The sequence below is a fragment of the Papio anubis genome, chromosome X (assembly GCF_008728515.1).
Source record: "Papio anubis isolate 15944 chromosome X, Panubis1.0, whole genome shotgun sequence".
NCBI classification, from domain to species: domain Eukaryota; kingdom Metazoa; phylum Chordata; class Mammalia; order Primates; family Cercopithecidae; genus Papio; species Papio anubis.
The window spans coordinates 8,709,461-8,733,630 of record NC_044996.1 but is presented as its reverse complement, the minus strand read 5'-3'; positions in this window follow the sequence as shown (position 1 = coordinate 8,733,630).

Sequence of the window (24,170 nt, the reverse complement as noted above, 5' to 3'; positions counted from 1 at the left end):
ATTCAAATGGGGAGTCACAAGTATGTCAGGTCCAATACCATGTCCCAAGATTCTTAGATGGAAGAATATACCTAACGTCTGTTCAGATTTCAGGTGGCAAAAGCCTAAAACCTCCACAAAAGGTCTGCTTTTCTGCGTAATACAAGAACATCACCTGCAAGTAATCTGAGATGTTAAAAAGCAAGTTAAAAAAGAGTGGCAGAGCAGCTGATCCTGTAGACTTTTTCTTCTGACCAGCTTCACAACCCTTTAGAGGCAGATGGGACACTAAAGAATGTTTAGTCCCATTGTCTGCTTTTACCTACAGGTGACATGGGACTTGAGTGACCACAGGATAGCAGTTATGAGCATGGACCCAGGAGCCTCATGCAAATCCGAGCTCCAAATCTCACAAACTGTGTGAGCTTGGGAATGCTCTTCGAGTTGATTCTTATCTCTCAGGTGGATCAAATGAGCTAAAGAGTCTGATGCAAAGCTGGTGGGTGCCTGTCGACAGGGATCTAGCTGTTGCTCTTGTCAGTCTTTGTTTCCTCAGCTAAGGACTGCGTTCTGGAGTTCCCATGTCTGTGTTCCTTCCCTCTCCTGAACCTCCAGGAACCACAAGCACCTGCCAAGCTTCCTTCCTGAGGTCAGGTTGAGGCACTGCTGCCCGTGCCACAGCCAGCAGGTGACCAGGGAGTAGCGCTGGATGGCCTCTGCATGGGAGAATAACCTCGCCTGGCACTGGAATGCAGGACTTGAATGAGCCACAGTGGGGCACTTAAGTATAAAAGGAGAGGCAGGTGAGTCTCGGCAATCTGAGGCAGAAACTATCCCTAGAGGGGGAGTTAGCTGTCCAAGTCCCATGAGAGAAAAGTGACAGTGTGCCAGGTGATAGCATGGCAAGGTAATGGTGGGGAGGATAGGAGGAGGGCAGCAGTGTATTGGGGCGCAGTACGTGGTGGATGCATGGAGAAGTGAGGCTTCACTCCACTCTGCTTCAACCACACTGGACTCCTTGCTTCCCCCTGGATCATGCTGGGTTCATTCCCTAATTAGGGCCTTTGCACTGGCTGCTGCTTCATCCTGGGATGATTCCTCTCTATACATCCACAGCACTGACCCTCTTACACCTTTCAGGTCAAATGCCACCTTTTCATTGAGGCCTATGCTGGCCACCTTTTCTAAAATTGCAGGCTTCCCTCACCCCAAGGCACATCCATTTTGCTCTATCCTACTGTATTTTTTCTTTATTCCACAGAACTTATCACCTCCTAACCTATTATATAATTAACTCATTCTTTGTGCCTATGGTCTCTTGTCTGCCTCATGCCACTAGAAAGTTAGGAAAATAATCTGTCTTTTGTTCACTGATATGCTTCACACTTCTGGAATAGTGCTTTGTTCAAAGCAGATACTTCAAAAATATTTGCTGAATGAATGAATGAAGGCCTATCACAATATAATCCGGGGCTATATATTTTTTATAGCCTAGAGTGAATACATACACACATATGTATACACATGCATGTGTGTATATCAGAATTATGCCATCTTAAGCTTTGATTTTTTTTTAGTCATGTTAATTGTGACCGATTTCACAAGTATTACTTACTCCAATATTTTAGAACTACTTCCGAATGAATGTAGTGGAACTAAATATTAACAGTATGTTGTTCAGTGGCCACGGATCATAAAAGTTTTGGAAGATCTGGTTATGTAATTGAATAGATTACATTCCATATTAAATAACTGCAACTCTTACATTCTAACACTTTATAATACTAACAATTTATAACAATTCTCATCGTAACTATATACAACTATAGCTGTAGCCAAAAACTATAATTATAAATACAGCTACCTATAACCAACTAATCCTATAACTCTGTATTACTATACCCATAATCAACTTTAACTATAACTAGAACCAACCACAAGTACACCAGACCTAAGTATAACTAACCACAACTCCAATTAGCCATAACTGGAAACCACAACTAGTTATTAACCACAGTCAGTAACCACAACTTGTTAACAAGTACACACAGTAACCACAACTACATAGAAACCACAAAACAGCAACTACAAAGTAGAAACCACGAGCACTTAGCACCCACAAAGCAGAATCGTAACTAGTTTGTAGTCACAAACTCACAACCACAACTTGTTATCCCCCCAACAAGGTAACCAGCACTAGTCAACAGTCAGAAGTGAGTAACTACAACATTTTAGTAGCAACATATTATAGCCATGACTAGTTAGCAGTCATGAACTGGTAAGTACAAGCTATTTTCAAGCCAGCCACCTCAACTACTTAATGATCACAAACGGGAAAACTTCAACTAGTTAGTAGCCCAACATGGTAACCAGAACTAATTAGCAGTCACAAATTGGCATCAGCTACTAATGAGTAACCAGTGGGTTAACTATAACTAGTTAGCCACAATCCAGTAACTACCACTAGTTTTTAGCCACAGCACAGTAACCACAATTAGTAACTATGCCTAGTAACAATGACTAGTTAGCGGTTGTAAACCAGAAACTGCAACTAGTTTGTTGTAGCTACAACCAGCAACCACAACTGGTTAGAACTTATAATACTAGCCATAATTGATCATAACTATAGCTGGTAACCATAAAAGGTAGTATTTGTAACCAACCATAACAAATCGTAACTAACTATATGACTATAAGTATCATGAAATATAATTACTACTTTAACAAATTTGAAGACAAATCTGATGGTACAGAAACTGCCTACCTAAAGCATTCTGGAAATACATTTAGATACATGTGGTATTAGGATATGTAGGAATCCTACATATGTAGGAATGTGAGGAAGAAGGGAATGTCCAGTGCTTTGGGAAAGCTGGACTGTCAATAGTGTGTGTAGGTTCTGCTCTGAGGTTTATGCTCTTTATGAAAGGCTGCTATTCTGGGGGCTACTCCTTGGGTAAAACAAAGGCAAAGTAGTCAACCTTTAGTCTATGGTTAGTTCAAGGCTGAGAGTTTCAGCTAGTGGGGCGGAAGCAGAGAGAATGACTGTTCTACGAATAGGGCCTGGTGAAATGACACAAATAAACGCTGACTGCTCATGTATGTAAGTTTAATTATTGTAAGAGATGGGTTTGGGGAAGTAATAATATCCATTGAAAGGCATTTATCAACCCAGGGAGGCAGAACAGGGCACACATGTAATTGAGTGTTTCGTTGAAAGAGGGGTTTTTTTTGTTCTATTTTTATTTGTTTGAGTAGCTAACAATGGAGAAAGAGAGTGAGATAGGAGCAAAGATTTGGTTCTATATGGGCATTGCTTTACTCAGCATAGAGCCACTTCAGATTACATGGCTCTTCTCTGTCCTGGGAGTAGCTAAGCATACAACAAAAGTGTCTCATGGAATTCTAATTATGTTGGAGCAGAGATTATCAATGGATCATCTGTTGGCCTACTCTTCAACAGGTCCTATTCTTCAAAGTGAATTGGCTCCCATTCAAGGCTGAATAGCACTGGGCTGACATTGGTAAGTCTTCTGGAGAAGTTTTCTGAATGTGTGAGAAATCAGACAACTAGTGACTTTTAGCAACCCGTGTTGCCTCTACCTTTCCTTTGAACCTGTTTTTTTTCTGGAACATGCTCTCATCCATGGGTATCAATTGGGATGAAGTCATCCTCATGCCCACTAGAGTGAGCTTGTGTCAATACTGTTTTACAATGGGATGGCCACATTCTCTATGTCTTGACTCTGTGTTAGGGTGGGTTGGAGTTAGGATATGGAGTAATATTTGGGGTGGCATTGGATTCAGTGGTCACTGGTAGGAGTATCTGGGAAGTACCTGGATTGTCTCAGTTGTGCACTTGGAGTAAGGACTGCAGACCAGGTAAACCAATCACAAAGTCGTGAACATCTGGCCCCTAATTAGTTTGGAGAAGGAACTTGCAATGGCTTGGTAACAGAAGAGACATGAGGTAGGCAGATGCTGACAGATGAGGTTGAGTGACAGCCAATCACAGAACTGTGGGCCTGGAGGAGAGGAACCATATTTGGAGGTGGGAGTGGGGAGCAATGATCAGAGATCAGGTGCCCTTGAGAGGAGCTTGTTTTACTGTTTGCCATTGAGGAATGGAGTGGTGAGATAAGACAGACCCAAGCAGGATCCCCCTGAATCTGGACAGTGGCTGCTTTGGGGCTATTATCATACTTGCAGGTGCCACCCTGAGAAGATTTATATCTGATGCAAGTTAAAGAATGTGAGATTTTTCAAAAAAACAGAAATGCCTTCTGTATACCTGGCAGCAGTAATTTATATTACGTGACCACAAAAGCAGAGCTTTGAATAACAGAAATTAAAATGCACACATATTCAACGCAAAGGACAACTATGACTTACCCCAAAATGGAATGATTGTCTCACATAGTTGAAAGCAAACTGCCACTGGACATGCTTAAAGAAAGGCTGAACAAACAGCTTTCATGGATTCTGTAATCTCTGTTAAATGTTTGGATGGATGACTTTTGCAGCCTTCTTACTCTGAAATAATATGATCCTTATGTGATGAAAATAATAAAATGATAGATTCACTAAGACAGCCATGTAAGAGTTACCCAATTCCATCCACATTTCTCCATCCTATAGCATATTCTCATTCCTCTTGTTACTTGCTTTTTTAATAGCAGTGAACACAGTTGATTACTCTCTACTTTCTGAAATACTATCATCACCTGACTTCTGGAACACTGTTCTCTCCCAGGTTTCCTCCTCCTTTTCTGATTGCTCTTTTTCCATCTCCCTTGCTGGATCCTCCTCATCTCCCCAGCTTGAAAACATTGAAGTGTCCAGGACTTGAATGTTTTCACTTTTCTCCCATCCAAGTACTAACCAGGCCCGACCCTGCTTAGCTTCCAAGATCAGCTGAGATAAGGCACATTCCGAGTGGTACAGCTATAGACTATTTTTACTTTTCTATTTACAGTTCTTATATTGCCTCACCCAGGTTCATGGCTTTACGTGCCACGTATATTCTGATGCCCCCCAGAGCTATATCTTCTGCTTAGACCCCTGTGCAGAACTCCTGATTCACATATCTAGCTACTCATTTAGCATCTACAACTCGATTTCTGTTAGACGTTGCAAAATTAATCTGTCCAAAACCAAAGAGCTGATTTTCCCAGCTCAATCTGCTCCTTTCATGGGTTGCCTTATTTCAGGAAATTACACTGCATTCCTTTCCTTGCTCTGGCCAAAAAAACTTGGAGCCGCCCTTGTTTTTTCTCCCTCACACCCCACATCAAACCTGTTAGCAAATGCCACTGACTGTAATTTTATAATGTATCTGGAATATGACCACTTTATACTGCACCCATTGATTTGATGTTGACCTTCTTATAATGAGCCACAGAGCTCTATTCCGTGTGCCACTTTGCTTTGCGACCTCATGTCCTACAACTTTCCTAGCTAGTTTCATGGAATCTTGCCGTATTATTCTCTTTTGTTGTTACTCACAGACAATAGGCATGTTACTGCCTCGTGGCTCTTGCTTGCATTTACTGTTCTCTTATTTTGGAATGTTCTTCCTTTAGATATCTACATGGTTCATTTATTCACTTCCTTTACATATTTACTTAAATGTCAGTGAGACCTTCTCGAGCTACCTCATCTAAAATGGCAACTCCCACACCACCCTTCTTCTCCCTGCTATATTTTTCTTCATAGCCTTTTGCACCATCGTCTAACATTCTCTATATTCAACTTCTATTGCCACTATGTGTCTCCTCTGCTAACATTTAAGCTCCATGAGAGTAAGGATTATTGTTTATTTATTTATTACTTTAAGGCCTAGAAGAGTGTCTGGTGTATAGTAAGCATGTAATGAATATTTACATTAGTTAGGATCTAGATTTGGTTGCTAGAATAGAGACCCAAAGTTAAGAGTGGCTTAAACAAGATTAAAGTTTTTTTTTTTCTCTCACATAACAGGCTTGATGTGAGAAATTAATGGCTGCTGTGAGTGATACACAGGGTCAGAGACTCAGATTCCTTCTCTCTTATTATCTTCCTGTTTTCAATGTATTAAATCAGACAACCTGGTCCAACGTGGCCCACCACTTCACTAAGTCTTTATTCCAGTGTGAAGCAAAGGGAAAAGAAGGCGGAGGTGACCCTTCCACTCACATTCCATTGTCCATAACTTTATCACACTGTCACATATTGTCTGAAAGGAGGATGAGGCATGGAGCCTTTATTTCTGGGGAGCTAAATCAGGGGTTCTTTTACTTCAGAAGAGGGAAAGAAGAATTACAAAAATAAGGGATATTGGTGATCAACTAGCAATCTCTAGATCTCTGCTATTGTACCCCATCAATGATCTAGGTAAATGACTGAGGGGTTCATTCACATCATTCAATCTGGGAGGGTACCTGGGTGTTTGTAATTCTTTTATGTATCCTTGAAAGGTTCCAAAATGGCTAATAAATATAAATTTAAAAGGAAAAAAAGACACTTTTATTAAACTATAAGACATTAGTATCTACCTGGGCACAAAAGATATTCCTGGCCACATGGCGCACAGCCCATGCCTTGAGGCTGGTGGCAGTAGTGTGCACAACATTTTATCTCCTCTGGAAATAAGCAATGAGCTACCATCCAGGTTTCATCAACTTATGATTTGCCTTCCTCTCCCTACCTTTCTGTCTCACACATTGACACTCTCTTTCCTCATGTAGCCCAACACAAGATGTTCTGCAATAAGGAGACCCTGTTTTTCTCCCAGATGGGGCCTGGATGGACCCTCTCCGCTCTTTGGGCACTAAGCCTTTCCTAAAATTTGGTAGCATTTTTAATCACAGGTTTAAAATACGCTAATAATTTATATTTCTTTCATCTCTTTCCTCTGAAATCTCTGTTTTGATAAAAAGCATCTTTATTTCTTGTTTCCTAGAAATAAATTGTGGAATGTTATGATGCTCCCTATTCACTTCAACCTCAGCCTGTTCCCAGTTAATTGATGTAATAACTCAAAATTGCATAAGTATTTTCAAAGGTATGTTTGTGTGTAGGAGGGATTGAGATCTGTGATTTAAAATATCTACGCCTACTCAGAAACATACCATTATATTAAATTGAAATGGAAAAAATTGGCCAGACACAACTGAAATTCCAGAGAAATATTACAATAAATTCACAAAGCCTGTGATGATAGCTGCGCTAGTTTACAACTGCTACCACAAATCCCCAATAAAATCCCGAAAGAAATATTTTACATATGCTTTATTTCTTATGATTCCATTTCATTGTAATTGTGGTGAGGGAGCAGGGCATACTTAGTGGTAAATATGGAAGGCTCAAAGTGAAAGTAATGAACTTTGATCAGCAATGTCCTGTCAACTGCGTTATTAACCAGAATATCAAGTTACCCGTCCCTCCTACCTGATTTCCTAAACTAATAGAACTCCATTTACTGGCTGCATGTAGTTGGAGTTGACGTGTCATTTGATACCAAAATAATTTTGACTACGGAATCACTGTAATTGCAACCAAAAGCAACAAAAAGAAAAGGATTGATTTTGTGTTTCAGTAATAAAGAAGGTACATGAAGATTTCCAGTCTTTAGTATTATATACAGACAAATACGTTTTAATGTTTTGTTATGCATGATATTCGTGGCCTTCAGAATGAATCAATAATTGAAAAATCTATTTGAAAAGGTAATTACTTTAATAATCTTTAAAAAAATATTAAGCCCTCTCCTTTTCTAGCTCACTGGGGTGCTGACTAGGCATGTTCTTCTCCGCATTGTCTTGCCACTGCTACTGTTTTGGTTCTTTTTATCTGCTACTACACCGATTTTGTTCTGCCTGCTAGGCTGTGTGTGTCCATGCGTGCATATGTGTGTGCGTGTGTGTGTGTGTGTATGTGTTTGTGTGTGTGCATGCAGCAAGGAAGAAATCTTACCTGCAGAACATTTCTTAGATTTACCTGCTTTATCCCATGTAGGTGCTAGCTCTTTCCTATATATTAAGCTATGGTCCTGCCCTGGAGAAAGGGGGCTGGTTTCTTTTTAGGGGGCTAAAATACCTTAATTCCCTTGTGAATGAGAAAAGTTACCGCTTTTTGAGTTTTCCCACAGTATAGGTTGTCTGAAATGTAATGAACTAATAATTTTATGGAGATGCAGCCTATCTCCAAATTAACAGTGTACAGTTACCCATCATGCCTCCATGCATTTTCTGTCAGCTGTCCACCTCACCACACACAAAGCCATTGTGTGAAATGGGAGCAAGAGTTTCCAACATAAAGAGAAAATAACACAGCAAGGAAAATAAAGCTGGGCAGGTGAGCTCCACATGCTCATGAGGATATGCTGCTTCCAGAGCCAAATGTGGAGGTTTTGGTTTTATTCCAGAAATTTCTGCTGCTGCCTTCTAAAGCCTAATACAGATTTGAAGATGGACTTGCTCTTTGCATCCACCTTCAAATTATTTTGTTTTCGCTCAGGCTTTCTCTGTAAAAATTATAAAAGCTCTTAATAACATTTTTTGACTTGAAAATGGTAATGATACATGATGTGGGGCTTATAATTCATGATGAGGCCACTGCCTCCTCAGTTTTTTATTAAAAAGTAGCATCAGCTGACAGAATTGCATGTTCATTGAGGCTTTAGAGAAACTAGAATAAAGTGATGAAATTGCAGGCTGTTATTCCATTTACTGGTTATTTGTCAGTACTTTTTGACATATTGTACGCATTCTGCATCCGTGTGATAAATATTTTGACTACATAGATTCTTTATAAGATATCATCTTATTTTTAAATAAATGTAAATATAATTTTTAAATTTTAAAAATTATGTTATTTGGGAGGCTGAGGCGGGTGGATCATGAGGTCGGGAGATTAAGACCATCCTGGCTAACACAGTGAAACCCCGTCTCTACTAAAAATACAAAAAATTAGCCAGGCATGGTGATGGGCACCTGTAGTTCCAGCTACTGGGGAGGCTGAGGCAGGAGAATGGCATGAACCCAGGAGGTGGAACTTGCAGTGAGCCGAGATCGTGCCACTGCACTCCAGCCTGGGCGACAGAGTGAGACTGTCTCAAAAAAAAAAAAATTATGTTAAATGAAACTATTTGCAATTTTATTTTCCTTTGACATACACAGAGTTTCTCTGAAATACTATAGAATTAAATTTATACATACCAAGATTGATGCTCAGTATGTCTTGGTAGCTCATCTGTTACCCCTTAAAAATTTTCCAGTTTTTAAAGCCAAGTGTGGTGGCTCACGCCTGTTGTCCCAGCACTTTGGTAGGCTAAGGTGGATGGATTCTTTGAGCCCAGGAGTTCAAGACCACCCTGGGCAGCATGGTCAATCCTCTTCTCTACCAAAAATACAAAAAATAGCCAGGCATGGCAGACACCTATAGTCTCTGCTACTCTGGAAGCTGAAGTCAGAGGATCACTGGAGCCAAGGAGGTCGAGGCAATCCTAAGTAAAAAGAACCAAGTTGGAGGCATCATGCTACCTAACTTCAAACTATACAAAAGGGCTACGGTAACCAAAACATGATAGTACTTGTACAAAAACAGGCACATAGACCAATGGAACAGAACAGAGAACCCAGAAATAGGACTGCACACCTACAACTCTCTGATGCTTGACAAACCTGAGAAAAACAAGCAATGGGGAAAGAACTCCTTATTTAATAACTGGTGTTGGGATAACTGGTTAGCCATATGAAGAAGATTGAAACCAGACCCCTTCTTACACCATATGCAAAAGTTAACTCAAGAGGGATTAAACACTTAAATGTAAAACCCAAAATATGCAAAAAGTGGTAGAAAACCTAGGCAATACCATTTAGGACATAGGCATGAGCAAAGATTTTATGAAGAAGACAACAAAAGCAATTGCAATAAAGCAAAAATTGACAAATGGGATCTAGTTAAACTAGAGAGCTTCTGCACAACAAGAGAAACTATCAACAGAATAAACAGACCACCTACAGAATGGGAGAAAATTTTTGCAAACTATACATCCAACAAAGGTCAAATATCCAGCATGTATAAGGAACTTAAACAAATTTACACACAAAAAAAACAACACCAAACAACCACATTAAAAAGGTGGGCAAAAGACATGAACAGACACTTTTTAAAAGAAGACATACATGTGGCCAACGATCAGATAATAAAATGCTCAACATCACTGATCGTTAGAAACATGGAAAGCAAAACTGCAATGAGATACCATCCCACACCAGTCAGGATGACTATCATTAAAAAGTCAAAAAATAACAGATGTTGGCAAGGTTGTGGAGTAAAAGAAATGCTTATACACTGTTGGTGGGAATGTAAATTAGTTCAGCGATTATGGAAGACAGGGTGGTGATTCCTCAAAGACAGAAATACCATTCAACCTAGTGATTCCATTACTGGGTATGTACCCAAAGAAATATAAATCATTCTATTATAAAGACACATGCATGCATATGTTCATTGCAGCACTATTCACAATAGCAAAGACATGCAATGCCCATGAATGATAGACCAGATAAAGAAAATGTAGTACATATATACCATGGAATACTATGTAGCCTTAAAAAAATATGAGACCCTGTTCTTTGCAGGGGTGTGGATGGCGCTGGATGCCATTATCCTTAGCAAACTAACATAGGAACAGAAAACCAAATACCGCATGTTCTCACTTACAATTGGGAGCTAAATGATGAAAACACATGAACACATAGAGGGGAATGATACATACTGGGGCCTTTTGTAGGGTGGAGGGTGGAGGGTGACAGGAGGGACAATACCAAAAAAAAAAAAAAAACACACACAACAACTAATGGGTATTAGGCTTAATACCTTGGTGATTAAATAATCTATACAACAAACTCCCATGATACAAGTTTACCTATGAAACAAACCTGCACTTGTACCCCTGAACTTAAAATAAAAGTTAAAAAGAGTAATATATATATATATGTAATGTTTATACATGTGATATATATAAAATATATATAAATATGCATTATATATGTGCCACTCTGCCACTGCTCATGAAGGGGTAGAGGTGGTGTAGTTCAAGACTGTTTTCCCACCTCTTCAGTGCCTCTTTCAGTGACATGAATTTAAAACTGTGCACTGTGAGTGCTCACCTGATTTTTGTTTCTTATGAAGGCGGCATTTTTGTGTAGATAGTTGTTAATTTTGTGTCCTTGTGAGGGGGACGACCAGTGGAGCCTTCGATTCTGTGGTCTTCCTGTGCTACAAGTTATTTGTGTGTCTCTGTTTCACCAAATTAAAATTTAAAATATGATTCATAGAAGCTTAAACAGTCCTAAAATGCAATAAATGTGTGCCACTTTCTGTACCATGTTACCATATTAAAACTGCATTACTCAATATACACATGACAGTGATTTTGGAGGTGGAAAACTGAGTAGATAGGGTAGCCCTGTAGACACAGGAAGTGGATGAGAGGCAGGAAAACCCACAGAGAGAAGAGTCACTGGATGACTCACAAAAGTAGTGGTTGTTTCACTTCTCTTGGTTTGTGCTTGTCTCTGGTGGAAAATTATATACCTAAGGAGCTACTGTGAGAGACAGAGGCTCAGGTGAAGAATGGCCTTGTCTAGAAAGGTGACATTTTTACTGAAGTGATCAAGAAGATATGACTCAAAAGTGCTAAGTCTTAGAACAAGCTGTGGTGTAATGAGAAAAGTGGGCAGCTGAATATAGGAACAAGAAAATCTAAGATTCAGTGGTTTGAACCTGATTAAGACACTTAACTTCCTTGAACATCTATTTCTTTTTGTAAAATGGCAGTAATACCTACTTTGCAAGATTGTTGTGAGAATTAAAAATGATTAAAGTCCCTAATATAGTGTCTGGTACAGTGATTATTCCCATGAAAAAGCAATTATTATTTAAAACCATGCTAGAGACTCTACAAGCAGCAGAAACAACATGGGAAGAATATGAACCCATTCCAGGAGGTTATTAAAAAGACAAAATGTTGACTAAATAATATCACCACTATCAGAGAAGGTAAAATCTGTGTCTTAGAGTGATTTATTTTCTGAGCTTTCTACTTCAGTTGTGTATTTTAGTCCATCCAGCAGTTTATTTAAAGGATCTTTCTTATACCTTTTTTTCTGGTATACCTTTTTTCTTACCAAAGGGTCTTGCAACTCTTCAGGCCAAGTTCACCATTAGCAGTGCGAAAGTACCTGAAGTTGCCTCAGTAACTCTGCCCTTTACTTATGGCTGGTGCAGTATATCTGCTTCAGTTTTCTAGTTATCCACCCAACCTCATGAGGCCTGACAATTGACATGGATTTTGGAGGTCCACGTGATGTGACCCTCTAGTATTTATGTCCCCTTAACACTTGTTTATCTGACCTCTTGCCCAAACCCATTTAATGAGTTCAAGTTTCTTTCTGTTCCCTTCAATTCCATTGCTGCCTACATGAATCCAGCATGGCACTGAGATAGTAAATTAGTCCAACTAACTTTAAACACCTGAGTCACAAACTTGTTCAACCTCCAGAAATCAATGGCAAACGAAAATACTAAGAGAGGATGATTTATTATTAGGCCAGTGGTTAAAAAGTTTTTTACAAGCTTTGGTTTTATCTGTGCAACAGTTCTATTATCACTCCGGTAAATTGTAGAGCTTTTCTGTGCTGAGCAAAATGGGTATATTGTTCTCATTTAGACACTTTTAACTAGAACTCTCACTCAAAATAGGCTCTTAAATAAGCCTGTTTGAACCATTTATGAAAAAGTCATAAGAACATCATTTTGTCATATATATATATATCTTATCACCTCCATTTTTTCTATACAGGAGCTAATTTGAGATATTTCTTGATAATTTAACAACATATTTCTGATGTGGACTTTTTAGGTCATTTATAACACATTTATTCTCCACTGGAAAACTTTTACCCACTGCTTACATTACATTTGTCTTCAGAAATAATGTCTGCTGATCCTAGGAAAAAATGGCTTGGATTAAGATGGAAAAGAGAAAAGCAGCCAGTGACATCCAGATGCTGGACTGATACGATCACTGTCTGTACGTTGCTACAAGACAATATTGCATTCATTGCTAGGCCTTGGTATTCTGTTGAACATGAACAATGTCACAGAACATCAAACAAGGCCACTCTTTGACCATGATGGATCAAGACAAAAAGACAGTTTTGTAATCATTACTGAACACAAGCAAAACACAAACATTGTCCAAGTTAAAAAATATCAAACATTCCCCTACCCTGGCTGATATGAATGGCTGATGCTTCTTTACTTATTACAGCTTTAGCCTCACTCTGGGTCTACCTTCCCTATATATTAGATTTATTAAAATATCTAATTATAGAATTAGCCCACTTCCTAACAGCATCCAATCCAGAGTGAAACCCTCATTCCTTAAACCTTCCTCAAAATAATCTAACATGAGCGCAAATTAAGTAAGTTCTATGATAAATCCTTTCTATGGTTCACATTCTTCCTTCCTGCAGTGAGTAATAAATACAACTTAACTAATTACATGTTCCTGGTGGTCTTTGCTTGGAGGGCATCGACAGAAATGGAGGTTATCCTATGATTTAGCTGATGTACTACTCTCTGCTTTGAACCAGGAAACTCAACTCAGTCATAATATGTATATTGGAGATTCCATATGTTTCTCTCTGTTTGATATTCTACCTTTCCCATGGCTAAAAAGCAAATTCGTTATGAATTAAGATCTACTATTTCACTGAAGCTCTTCAACATTGGGTTTGTTTTATTTTCCTAGGAATACAATGAGGTCAGATGGAATAATTATGTTACCTGATGAGATGTGTATTATTCCTTGGTAAATTGTTTTGAAGCTTTATAATACGTGCTCCTGTGGTCTGTCTGCTGTTCCAGTGTCTTGAATGATGTTTGCCCATAAGAAGAAAAGTCTATGAACAGAAAACAAGTATAAGTCCAACAAGTCATCCTTGACCTGGTCCCAGGTGTTGAGGTATTCAGAATCCCTCCTCAGACAAGGGTCCTTGGGACAATCATTATCATGGGTCATCATTATGAAATCTGAAAAAGACCTCCTCCTCAGTCCTGCCTTTGGTTCCAGAGAATTGTTCTATTTAGTTTCAGCTTCCCAGAATCAGGAGGCTTTGTCTGGCCTCTGATTGGCGATGATCTACCTTTAGCTAAACACTGGATTCACTAAGTTACAAAAACACTGTTCTTACAGATCGTTCAGTTTTCATGTGATATTCTGCTTCTAAAACTATGCCTTTTACAGACTGAATGCCTGCTTCCTTCATGTTTTCTTATTAGAAAGCTAAATTTTATGCTTATTTTTCTAACTGGAACCATTTCATCAGGGACAAGGTGGAGGAGTAGTAGCGACTTTGGTGGAGCTTTTGACATGACCAAAATTGTTCATGTGAGTAGTGCCTTAGAATAAAAGCAAATAAACTCTCATGAGGAGACTGTCATGTTTGCCTGAAAGAGGCATCATTTTGTTTAATGTGACAGACTTACCCTTTTTTTCTGTACATTAAAGATTAATAAGTGCCAGCTTTCTAAATGTATGACTTAAAATTGTCAATGGCCCAACTCATGTCAAAACTGACTGTGTGATATTCTCTTTTCTGTGTGTATATGTCAAATCTCTTTTTCTACATCTAAACTTTCTTTCCTCTCTTTGCAGAAATAACATAATCGGCCTTTTACAATGATAATTTCATATTTATCTGAAGCTTCCTTCCTGTCATAATAATTTCATATGTGTCTGGAGCTGGCTCTCTCCTCATTTTTTCTTTCCCCTCCCTTATGAAACTTGAAAGATTATCTGATCAAAAAATAATTCACTTGTTTTTTGTGCACTCTAAGAATATGTAATCTAGATAATCAATGTTGTCTAAAAAATGAAAACAATGAAGCAAATATATTAAACAGTATTTCTTTTTGTGGACACTGAAAAGTATATTTACATAATACCCTTTGTTACTATAGCTATGAGATAAATAAGAAAGGGCTTTAGTTTCAAGATAAAATAAGACATTTGGCATGATTCGGAGTTTTCATAGTATTAGTTTGCCACGCACAAATAATGTTAAGAAAATATTTTGGATCATTCAAGACCAGGGCTAATTTCCTTGCAATTCACAATTTTATATTTCCCACATTGATTTAATGAGTTTTAAAAAGTTATTGTTTTCACAAATTGTTTAAAATTAAAAATTATATGTATAAAATTCAGCAATTATGTATAATAATGGATATATTTTTAAAGAGTTTAAGTATATGAAAATCTGCACAATTTAAAAAAAGACACAAAATACTGGTTATTACACATTTTAATTATTTCTTAAAATGACCACAGACTAAATAGATTAACAAAAATACAAGTGATTTTGGATGATATCTTAGTCCGTTGGCATTGCTATCAGGGAATACTCCAGGCTGGGTAATTAATTTATTTAAAAAAGAGGTTTATTTTGCTCAAGATTCTGCCAGCTGTACAAGACGCATGGTGCCAGTATCTGTTTCCAGTGAGGCCTCATGAGCTTTCACTCATTGCAGAAGGCAAGCTTCAGCCAGTGTGTAGAGATCACAGGGCAAGAGATAAGCAAGAGAGAGCAAAGGGAGGGGTGCTATGCTTTTTTAACGAGTTCTCACATGAACTTATACAGTGAAAACCCACTCATTACCATGGGGAGGGCACCAAGCCATTCATGAGGGATCCTACATCATGACCCAAACACCACCCACTAGACCCAACACTCAACATTGAGGATCACACTTGAATATGAAATTCGGAGAAGACAGACATCCAAACTATATCAGATGATATTTTAAACACCTATGTATGTGTGTATTCATGCATGTGTGTATTTGTTTTTACCTCTAAAAAATTGCTAAAATAATCCAAAATATTTATTCATGGAAAAATAAACAGCAAATTATTTCTTGATTGTTTTTTATTCTCTAGTATTTCTTGGTCTGAAGAAAAAGCATTGATTATGTTGGTTAAAGATTATAATTACCATAAAGGGTTAATTATTCTAGGCCAATAATTGTAGAAAAATATAAATATGTCTACAAGGCAATCAATATCAATTTCTTTTTCATAAAAGTTTCCAATTTATTCAGAAGGTAAATCTAATATATATCGATTTATTTAATATTTTGATAAATTATATTTTAAAACCATAGTTAAAAGCTTTAAAGTTTTACATATTTGTACATGTATACATACGTGGTGCCTAAATACATATATATCAAACTATATTAACAAAGTCTTTACTGCAAATTGTTGCATGTATCATATACAAAATTGCAAAATTGGGACAGAGTACTAAGATTATAAACAAAAATAGAGAAAGTTTCATGGAGAAATAAGGCTGTTTATGTGTCAAAAGAGCAGAGAAACCTAGAAAAATCAGAACTAAAAATATTGTGTCTTGCAATATGTTGGTCACTGGTGATATTTGAAAATGCAGATTCATTATAGTGATAGGAGTTGAAATTGCACTGAATTGTGGAGTATGTGGGAAATAAGAACATGTAGATAAAATTTAAATTCATCTTTCTAGGGCCTGGCATGGTTGCTCAAGCCTGTAATGGTAGCAGTTTGGGAGGCCGAGGTGGGTGGATCACCTTAGCTCAGGGGTTTGAGGCAAGCCTGGGTAACATGGCAATACCCTGTCTCTACAAGAGATACAAAAATTAACTGGGCTTGGTTTTGTGTGCCTGTAGTCTCAGTTACTCAAGAGACTGAGACAGGAGAATCACTTGAGTCTGAAAGGCAGAGGGTTCAGCGAACCGAGAGATTCTGCCACTGTACTCTAGCCTGAGCAACAGAAAGAGACCCTGTCTCAATTAAAATAAATAAATAAATATAGATAGGTAGGTAGATAGATAGATGGATGATAGATACACATAATGTGTGTGTGTATGTGTGTGTGTGTGTATGTTTCTAAAAGATAATTTGATATTAGGAAGGTAGAGAAAGCATAGTAGGTAGAAGGAGATATCAAATTTATAGTGTAAACAGTATTAATTATTGCTCTTTCAGGCTAATGTAAAAATGTAATTATGAACCCTATTCAAAATCTCTGTTCTGCTTATACGGGGTATACCTGATAATATAAGTTCACCTTTATTTAAAAATTCAGAATTTTAAACATCTATATAGCAATATACAGTTTACAAAGCACCATTACACCTGCTACAAAGTGTCTTAAGATATTGGCGGGAGTTGTGTAACTACTTTGTCACTGTGTTCTGGCTCCAGTTCTGGAGATGACATTTTGTATTGTAGACCCCAAATATATGAGCCAGGTCTCAGTCAATATAGAAAATTCATTTTACCAACGTTAAGGATGTGTGCCCATGACACAGCCACAGGAGGTCTTGACCACATGTGCCCAAGGTGTTTGGGGCACAGCTAGGTTTTATATGTTTTATGGAGATAGGAGACATCAATCAGTATATGTAAGATGTACATTAGTTCAGTCCAGAAAGGTGGGACAATTCAAAGCAGAGAGAGCACTTCCAGGTCATAGGTAGATACGAGACAAACGGTTGCATTTTTTTTTTTTTTTTTTTTTTTTTGAGTTTCTGGTTAGTCTTTCCAAAGGAAGCAATCAGAAATGCATTTATCTCAGTGACAAAAGGGATGACTTTGAAAAGAATGGAATTATTGTGAACTGCTTTTACTTTTATCCTTTTCAAAAGGTGGTTTTATAATCAGCATAGGACTCTGACAGGTGCTCTTGATTGCAGGTTTTGGAGACTGTGACACTACAACAGAGAAAAATCTTCCAAGATTCCCATGGAGAGCTGCAGTGTTCATGAATATCAAGCTGAACAGTCAAGCAGTTCCCAGCCTGACTTTTCCCTTTAGCTTAACGATTTTGGGGTCCCAAGATTTATTTTCCTATCACAATTACCGCATTTTTTTTTTTCTGAAATCTTTCAGAGTAAGCATTTTAGAAGAAAATAGGTCCTTGGTCTCAGGTTTCCTCTGATCTCTCATGGCCAGCTAAGATAGTTTATTCCTAAACAGATAAGTCATCCCACGTTATTAGGAAAGCTCATTTTTAGCAGGTTGTGAAGTCTCACATTCTACAAAGAGAAAATAGGCGGAGGAAAGGAGAAAAACAACAACGAACAAAAAGAGAATAATCCTGGAAAATCGATAGGCCATATTACTCTGAAGTCCATACATCAGTAGGCAGGTATGAAAGTGACTTATGTATGTAAATAAGTTGCCGTTATTTTCTTCTGAAGTTTAAGTTGTCTCATTTCAATTCTCAGGGCTTTAAGAAAACACAACTTAGTTTTCAGTGATTTCAAATTATGAAAAATGGGTGAGGAAGGAAAAAAATGAAAATATTATTTTGGAGTCTTGTAGTCAGGGAAATTTTAAAATTCAGTCCAAACTGTAGAAAACAATAAAAATTTAAAAACATTAGGCAAGACTAGAATCTAAAAACAGGTATCCTATAGTTTATTTTGAAACATAATTTCTCTCTCCAGTCCTTTTTTCACTAAAGACAAATCATAGAAAAATTCATTTGCAAAATAAACTTTAGTCTTATTATACTTGGCTGGAGTATTTGCATAAGGTCAGCAAAAATAATTATTTGTTATATAGTCTCCTCATATTTAAAAATTAGTTTGCTATAACTTTATTTTATAAGGAATCTCAGATTCGACTTTAATGACATAAGCCCAGCCTGTACCTGTAAATACTGTATTAGTTGGGTAAATTTCTCATCTAGAAGTCTCAAGAAGGCTTGGGGCTCCTGGGCCTGTCAGAAAGTAACATTCGTTACTTACCACAGGTCAGGAACCTATGCAGGGACTGTGTAGACAAGATATGAGGCCAGCTTTCCCAAGGGGCTTTTATTGGCTCTATAAGTAAACTTTGATTCCTTAAAGGAGTCTTTATCTGATAGTATGCCATTCCAGTCAAAACCCTGGTAAAACAACCAGTGTCTCCAATTGTGTCCTGTTATGAAAGAGAACAGTTTCTTATTGCACTTATGCAAATAACTATATTGCTGTAAGTTAAGAATACTCACTAGTTTCCGAATTTTGAAGAAATTATGTAGAGAGAAATATGCTCCATTTTTTCACAGGGGTATCCTTTACTCAGTTATTAAAAGCTGTAAATAGCTCAAGAGAAAAGTTTTATTGGCTCTGAAAAACAAAGAAAGGATCATCAACATTTTCAGTAAAAAGTCATAAAAGAATTATTTCAGTCTTCTATCAGTTCAGTCCTTGCAGCTAACTCCTGTTTTACTTGATATTCATGAACATTTCAGCTCTCCATAGGAGTCTTCAAAGGTTTTTCTCTTTTCGAGTGTCACAGTCTCCAAAACCTGAATTCAGGAGCACCTGTCAGAGTCCAATGCTGATTATAAAACCACCTTTTCAAAAGAATAAAAGTAAAACAACTGTGGATGACAAAAGTCTTAAAACAGTCATAGCTAAAGACACAATTGACAAGGAAACTCGGTTACTTCTGGGGCATACAGAAATTTTACATAATAATCATAATTGCTATTAGATAAGTGCAAAAATAATTACGGTTTTATCCATGATAAATAATGGCAAAACCCGCAATTACTTTTACACCAACGTATACTGATAACATATGCTAAAACGTATCAGAATCACATGAATTTCATATAATTCTGGAATATACACTAATAGCACATTTTTATAAATATAATTCAAAGAAGGTCAAACATGATTCATATTTAACAATACTTCCTATATGATTGTATTATATCAAATAAGCTGAATATGTCTCTTTTGGACTTCAGGAGACTAATATCAAAAACTAATAAGGACCTAAGTTAGAATTTGACTTTGGAAAGTTTGTCAAATATAAAAAATTGAAAACACTTGATATTACAAAATAGTACCAAAGGTCATTGTAAAATAAGTCATGCATTTAGTCAAAGTGATAACTCAAAGATTGCAAGATTGCAAAAAAAGGTGAAAACCTTTATTCTTTGAGAGAAGAGACTTAATTTTTCAAACAATAAGCCCTAATAAAAACAGCATGAGACCAATTAAACTTGTTTTTCAAGATTTTATAAACAATCTATAAAGTCCTGATGGCCTGGGCCCACGGTGGTCAGGGCACAGCGTCATTGTATATATGTTTCATGTGCCCAAGGTGGTTGGGGCACAGTGTAATTTTATATATGCTTTAGGGAGACACGAGACATCAGTCAACATATATAAGATGTACATTGGTTTGGTCCTGAAAGGCAGGAAAACTCGAAGCCGGGAGGGGACTTCCAGATCATAGGTAGATATAAGACAAGTGGTTGTATTCTTTTGAGTTTCTGATTAGTCTTTCCAAAGGAAACGATCAGAAATGCATTTATCTCAGTGAGCAGAGGGATGACTTTGAATAGAATGGGAGGAAGGTTGGCCCTAAGCAGTTTCCAGCTTGACTTTTCCCTTTAGCTTATTGATTTTGGACTCTCAAGATTTATTTTCTTTTCACAGTATATATGGGTAGCAATCAATGCTTCATTTAATACTGTCAAAGTTTTTGGTGGACCCAACACCCAGTAATACCTGCTCTCATTCTCCTCATCCCAACTTTAATGAGGAATGATTGAAAAATAAAATTGTATATGTTTAGAGTATATAAGGAAATGATTATATATATATATATACACACACACACAAAATACAACACACACGCACTGTAAAATGATTTCCACAATCAAGTTAGTTAACACATCTAGCACCTCATATAGTTACCATTTTTTTGTGTGGTGAGAACACTTAAGTTCTACTCTGTTAGAAAATATCAGACATATAATAAAATATTATCAAATATAGTAACAATGCTGTATATTAGGAAGCACAGACAACACAAGCAAAAAGAAATGGGGCTACATCAAACTACAGAGCTTCAGCAAAACCAAGGGAAAAATCATCAAAATAAAAAGACAACCTATGGAATGTAAGAAAATATTTGTAAACCAGACATCTGATAAGGAGTTAATATCCAAAATATATAAGGAACTCATGCACCTCAATATCAAAATAACCAAACAAACAATAATTTGATTAAAACAGATCCAAAGGACCTGAATAGACATTCAAAAGAAGACAAACAAATGACCAACAGTTATATAAAAATGAATTCAACAATACTAATCATTCAGGACATTCAAATGAAAATCACAATGAGCTATCACTACACAACTGTTAAAATGACTATTATAAAACCAAACAGAAACAAAAAGAACAAAAGATGCCAAGTGCTGGCAAGAATGTGGATAAAAGTAAATTTTTATTCACTGCTGGTTAGAATGTACATTGTCACAGTCATTATGAAAAACAATATGGAGTTTCCTCAAAAAATAAAAACATATAGCTACCATATGGTTAACAAATCTCACTTTTAGAAACAAATACAAAGGAAACAAAATCAATATTTTGAAGATATCTGCACTCCCATGTTCATTGCAGCATTATTTATAATAGCCAAGATACACACCTGTTTGTGGATGAATAAACGAATAAAGAAAATGTGGTGTATATACAATGGAATATTATTCAGCCATGAAAAGAAGGAAACTTTGTGATTTGTAATGACATAGATGAACCTTGAGGACAGTATGCCAAATAGAATAAACTAGATGAAGACAAATACTGTACAATTTTCACTTACATGTGGAATCAAAAACAGTTGAACTCATAGAAACAGAGAGAAATATGTGGTTCCCAGGGACTGGGACATAAAGGAAACGGGAGGATGTTGGTCAAGGGGTACCTACTCTTTAAGGTATTAACACACAATTAAAAATCAATAACCTCCATGAAAGCCATGAAAGTTATCCTATGCTTTAATGTAAAATGCATAGTAAGATGTGACTCAGCAGTAATAGATTTTTATAGGAGGAAATTTTAGTAGAAAGTTAGAAGACACAGAAACTCCATCAACTCATACATGAATTATGAATTACCCTAGCAGTAGGGTATTATCTGGAAAAAGTGCAGTATTTACAGTTAGCTAGAATTTTACTTTAATCTTAGATAATTAATAGCTTGATAACCTTGGGCTACTCAGTTATTCTTGTTGAGGTTCACTTACTTTTCAGGGTTGTTGTAAGGATTATGGACACTGTACAAAAAAATCAGTTATCACACTGCCTAGCTCACAGTAAATATACCATACATGTTAGAAGTTGCTTTCTTGGTGGTATTGTAATCACTATTACTACAGCACTTCAGCAAAATATAGAATGTCAGAGTGAAAGAAATTTATAGCAGAAACTTCAATATCACATCTCTTTTTAGTACATGGAATGCCTGATTTATTTATTTATTAAACACATATTTATTGAGTGTTTACTACATGACCAGAATTCTTCCAGACACTATGGAAAGAGCAGTAAACAAAAGGGTTAAACATCCCTACTCTCTCTTGAAGATTACTGTTTATGGCATGGAGATATTAAATAAAAACAAAATGGACTTTGGAGGCCATTGTGATGACTACTATTTTTACCTGAGATAGGAAGCCATGACAGACATTTTTTAAAAGAAGACATACAAGTGGCCAACAAACATATGAAAATAATGCTCAACATCACTGACCATTAGAGAAATGCAAGTTAAAACTACAGCAAGATACCATCTTATGCCATTCAGAATGCCTAGTATTAAAAAGTCAAAACACAGCAAATGTTGTTGAGGATGCTGAGAAAAGGGAATGCTTATACAGTGTTGGTGGGTATGTAAATTAGCACAGCCTCCATGGAAAACAGTATGGATACTTCTCAAAGAACTAAAAATAAAACTACCATTTGACCAAGCAATCCTATTCCTGGGTATTTACCCAAAGGAAAAGAAATCATTATGTAAAAAGGCACCTTAATTTGTGTGTTCATCGCAGCACTATTCACATTGGCAAAGTCATGGAATCAGCCTAAGTGCCCATCAATGGATGACTGGGTAAAGAAAATGTAGAATATATATACTATGGGATACTGCTCAGTCACAACAAAGAATGAAATCATGTCATTTCCAGCAACACTTATGGAACTGAAGGTGACTATCTTATTAATCCTTTCTCACATTGCTACAAAAAACTACCTGAGATGGGGTAATTTATGAAGAAAAGAGGTGTAATTGACTCACAGTTCCACAGACTGTACAGGAAGCCTGACTGGGAGCTCTCAGGAAACTTACAATCATGGCAGAAGGCAAAGGAGAAGCAGGCACCATCTTCACAAGGTGGCAGGGGAGAGAGGGTGAAGGGTGAAGTATCACACACATTTAAACCATCAAATCTTATGAACAGTCATTCACTGTCACGAGAGCAGCAAGGGGGAAGTCCACCCCCATGATCCAATCACCTCCCACCAGGCCCCTCCATGTACACATGGGGACTACAATTCAAGATGAGATTTGCATGTGGACACAGAGCCAAACCATATCATTCCATACCTGGTCGCTCCTAAATCTCATGTCCTTCTCGCATCTCAAAACACAATTATGCTTTCCCAGTAGTCCCCCAAAGTCTTAAGTCATTCCAGCATTAACTCAAAAGTCCAAGTCCAAGTCTCATCTGAGGCAAAGCAGCTACCTTCCACCTATGAGCATGTAAAATAAAATTTATAAAAGGTAATTACTTCCAAGATACAATAAGGGTACAGGCATTGGGTAAAAGCTGCCATTCCAAATGGGAAAAACTGGCCAAAACAAAGGGATGCAAGCTGTCAGTGGGTCTACCATTCTGGAGTCTGGAGGATGGTGGCCCTCTTCTCACAGCTCCACAAGGCTTTGCCCCAGTGGAGACTCTATGTGAGGGCTCCAACCCCACACTTCCCTTCCGCACTGCCCTAGCAGAGGTTCTCCACTGACAGCTTGCACCGTGTGCCTGGAAAAGCTGCAGGCACTCAACGCCAGCCTGTGAAAGCAGCCACAAAGGCTGTACCCTACAGAGCCATAGAGGCAGAGTGGCCCAAGGTTGTAGGAGCCTACTGTTTGCATCAGCATGCCCTAAATATGAGTCATGGAGTCAACAGAGATAATTTCAGAGCTTTAAGATTGAATGACTGCCCCACTGCGTTTCGGGCTTGCAGGGGACCTGTGGCCTCTCTGTTTTGGCCAATTTTTCCCATTCAAAATGGGAGTAT